Raw genomic sequence first — 4,536 nt, 5'->3', positions numbered from 1 at the left:
GTCAGGCAACCCTGTGCTCTAGCTACCCTGGCGCTGATCCGGCCGGATGACCTTCCTGAGATTCTTAAGGAGTTGCAATTCCAAGCCTGTGGATGGTTTAATGCTTATTATAATTATTATGAGTAATGGAAAAATAATTACTGAATCATGTCATCTTAGGAAGATTTCCTGATTTCATGCACAGTTGTTTCTCATCTCAGAACATCTTCAGTTCAGATGGCATTCAATGCTTTTTTTTTCTACAATTGTCCACCTTGCAAAAGTACAGATAAAGTAAAATAGTTCAACGCGAACCCATGTAATCCTTAAATTTCTTCACACCTCCAGGAATGGAGACTGGGGTGAGAGAAGAAGAAGTGCTTTGGTTCTAGGTTATGTGATGATCTTGCTGTTGGTAGGTCCTGGAAGGCTCTCTTGTGCTTATAGGAGACAAGTCTTGGAAGGCTATATGATATACTTATAAGAGATAAGTTCTGGAAGGCTATTTCTTATACTTATAGGAAGCTAGTTCTGAAAGGCTATGTGATGTACTCACAGAAGACAAGACTTTGAAGGCTCTGTGATGTGTTTACATTCACCAGATCCATAGTAATGGTCTCTCCTGTATGATCCAAGTGTTCTATTCACAGAGCTTAATCACAGTTGCTTACCCTGCCTCTACAACAGGACCTGGAATCTGTGAGCTAATCTAAAGACGGCCAAACAGACCATCAAGCTATATGGCAAGGGAAATGTAGAAATAAGAAACCTCATATCTTCCTTTCTTCTCCTGGGTGTGTAGGAGGTGGAGGCAGAAGTAAGAATTTCCATGGCCCTATAATATGGGAGCAGGCAGAGTCATAGACCAATCCAATACTCAAAACCAGGGAAAGGAAGCCAGACAGAGTATTCTATAGAGCAAAGATGTATGTTTCTTTGGCTTCTAGGCACCATGACTAGAGATTGTCTAGCTCCATGAGACAGGACTCATGACTATACTATCTAAGCACAGAGCTGAGAGAACAGTCTTAATTCTGTCTCTCACCTCAGTGAGACAGCACCCGTGGTAATCCTGTTTAGACACAGAGCTGAAGGAAGAAGGACTTAATATGACTTTTTAAAGACACTTAGCTATGCAACTGTAAATAGTTACATGGGGACTTAAAATGCATATGTCATAGAAGCACGTGGTTTAAAATTAAATGTTCACATCAAAAAAACAAAATCAATTAGGAACATTCATTACACACATGAACTCAAAGTGGTTATGAGAGTATGCATGAGACCAGCACAAGGTCAAACCAGACAAAGTTCTAGCCTTGTCAGTAAGTGGCCCATGAAGTCCAATCCACCCACCCTTAATTGAGAAGATATTGACAGTGGATGTTTACTGGGGAAGGGGAAATACGTTTTGTCCGGGATTTGGCACTGACAAATTAGCCATGGTCCAGAAAATGATCCCACATCCAAGCACATACAGGCAACACTAAGTGGCTTGTTGTTGTTTTTGTTTGTTTGTTTGCTTCCATTCTTACTTACTTATTGTAAAGCACATAAGGTTGAGGGGGGAAAGTGTGTGGGGAGACAGAGGAGGAATTGGCAGTGAGTAGAGGGAGGCTAGATTTGACTAAAACACATTATTAAATTGTCAAAAGAAAGGACAGAAACAAAACCACAGGTAGTTTCCCCATGCTCCAGTAGATGGTCACACACACACACACACACACACACACACACACACACACAGGCCAATTTTTTTCCTCATAATTCAATAAATAAAGTTCTTTCCATTGAGGTCAAACAATGGTATGTCACACCCCTCATGGTTTCTCAGCTTCTCCAGGGTACTAGGAAAAGCAGGGCATTCAAGAGAGAGATAACCTCAAGGGTACACACGCCTGAGGGAATCTGAGGGAGGCAGGTCCCTCTCGGACTCATACCTCACCCTCTGGTGAACTCCGTGCTTTTTCTGCAATCACAGAATCCTCTTCTTTATTTTCCACAGGAAGACACTGGTAAGGTTCTATGATTTTTATTCTTCCAAAATTGTGTCTTTCATACCAAACTCCCAAGTCGTTTGAGTGCAGATATTGCATTTACCTTTTAATTTGAAATGCTGAAATATCCAATCAGCTTTCTCCCTGGTCAGTCCAGTATGTAGCAGTATGTGGATGAGGGCCAACAGAGGAGGATATCCCATATAATTTCAGGCTTCTTTGTTGCACACAGAAATGAAAAGATGATTGCATATATTGGCTTCAATCTATATTGATCTCAGAGGAATACACATAGAGCATCCTTTTCTTTTTAATAATGCTCTAAAATAAACCTTGAAACATTTACAATTCTCCTTTAAGGTGGTTTCTGGAAGAAGGGCTCGATGAAGCTAGTCGATTTCACCATGTGATCTTGCTTTAATTTAAAAGGAGTCGCATACCCTCCCTAAGGCATATGAGGAATTATCCCACAAAATGTTTAATGTTAAAAGAAGACTACTGACGACACTGTTACTATGTCCAAAGCAGAGATGCCTATCAAAACCTATGGAAAATTTTCTTCAGCCTTCTACTTAATTCCTCCATAAGATTCAAGAGGCAGACAAACAAGATAGAACAATCTAGCCAGTCACTTGTCCTATTCAGTGGCTTTGTTCCTATGGGACAGAAAGAAAAACTTCTGACAGCAACGGTGATGTCCCTAAAACAATTTGTGTTGTTGTTGTTGTTGTTTAAGATATTTCTTGTCATTGTTTATCTAACTGGAAACAAATTGGAAGAACGAAGTGCCAAATGACCCAGGTGAACACCTTAGAGGGAATACTAACTAGAAATGAGTGATGGGTCCCAGGCACTGGTGAGTGCTGCTACATATCAGGCTGCAACATGAAAAGCAGCCTTCAGCTAGATTTCTTTTGGCTGCAGCCAAGAAAAGGTTGGCAAGCTATGATAACAGTGTTGGTTCACTCCAGTAAACCAGTCATGATTCATTTTAAAGCCAAGATTAAGACAAAACTGGAGGGAAAAGCATGAAGATAGAAAATTGGCACATAACTTCATTTCTCCCAGGAACTGGGGGAGAGTGCTGGGTTAGGGTTGACTGCGAGGACAATAGAAAATTGATGGCTGATGTTCTCTTAAGAATACTAGAGCATGAATCACATGACGCCTTCTGGGTGAGCCAAGGCATAGTCCAGTTCCCGCAGCCCTAGGGAGGGGCCCGCCGTGCCCACACCCAGCCAGACTCGACCATGTTGTCCCGCCTGCTCAAAGAACACCAAGCCAAGCAGAACGAACGTAAGGAGCTGCAAGAGAAGAGGAGAGAAGCTATCGCTGCAGTGACCTGCCTGACCGAAGCATTGGTGGATCACCTCAACGTGGATGTGGCCCAGGCCTACATGAACCAGAGAAAGCTGGACCATGAGGTGAAGACCCTACAGGTCCAGGCTGCCCAGTTTGCCAAGCAGACAGGCCAGTGGATAGGGATGGTGGAGAACTTCAACCAGGCACTTAAGGAAATTGGGGATGTGGAGAACTGGGCTAGGAGCATCGAGCTGGACATGCGCACCATTGCCACCGCGCTCTAATACGTCTACAAAGGGCAGCTGCAGTCTGCCACCATCCTAGACTAAACCCCACCCCTCTTACTTCACCCTCCTACACAGGAGGGAAACTGGTGAGCCATGAATAAAAACACAAGCTTCCATTCAAAAAAAAAAAAGAATACCAGGGCATGTAGCCCAATACTCCAGACCAAATACTGATCATTCTTTTATGTATTTAATACATTGATATTTTGTTTGGGGTTTTAATGAGATAGTCTTTTTAGCTAGTTCTGAATGGCCTTGAGACCTTCTGCTTCCCCACGCCCCTCTCTGCCTCTCAAGTGCTGAGGTCACAAGCACACATCACTATCTAGATCTCAAGCACGCACATAAGAGAGTGCTTTCCTATTCTATAATGCTCAGTGAGTGGTCTCTGAAACAGTTCAAAAATTTATGTATAGAGGAAATCCACAGCCATCATCATTAAAAAAAAAAATCAGCCCAACACATTCTAAATATTGAAATTGCTTCTAATTTAGTTCAAACTGGTCATTTCAATAAAACCGTTTAACTAGTATAACAAATATAGGAGAAATTTCAGATGCAATACGCGCCTGTGAGGAGGTTATAGCTTAGTTGGAAATTCAGGGTCAACAAATGTAACAAAGCTCTTGATGGTTCTCTTCACAGTCCACATGAGATGCTACACGCCCGCCATTCTTCCAAGTGGAGTTCTCACTCCAGACCCCAGGCTTTATTATTCCATATTCATTTTCAATATATCAAAGTATAACAGCAAATATGTCTCAGGAAAAATTACCCAGGATTTGGAAATAAGAACAAATGGATTGCCGATCCTTCAGACACTACCCTGGAGCACTGTCGGATGCGGGCTCCCAGAGAATAGTTAAATCTCCCAGACAATAGCTCTGCTATACCAGACATTGTTAGCTTGCATGATGACTTATAGATTACTGTCCAACAGAAGTGCAAATAGTGTGTCTGGTATAGATGTG

General features: G+C 42.2%; 1 pseudogene; it reads left to right on the top strand.

The window, feature by feature from the left end:
• The first annotated feature begins 3,190 nt into the window (after positions 1-3,190).
• LOC110285073 lies at positions 3,191-3,572 on the top strand (annotated as a pseudogene).
• The last annotated feature ends 964 nt before the right edge of the window (positions 3,573-4,536 follow it).

This window comes from Mus caroli, chromosome 18 (genome assembly GCF_900094665.2).
Source record: "Mus caroli chromosome 18, CAROLI_EIJ_v1.1, whole genome shotgun sequence".
In the NCBI taxonomy this organism is placed as follows: Eukaryota; Metazoa; Chordata; class Mammalia; order Rodentia; family Muridae; genus Mus; species Mus caroli.
This window is presented reverse-complemented; position numbering and strand designations above follow the sequence as displayed.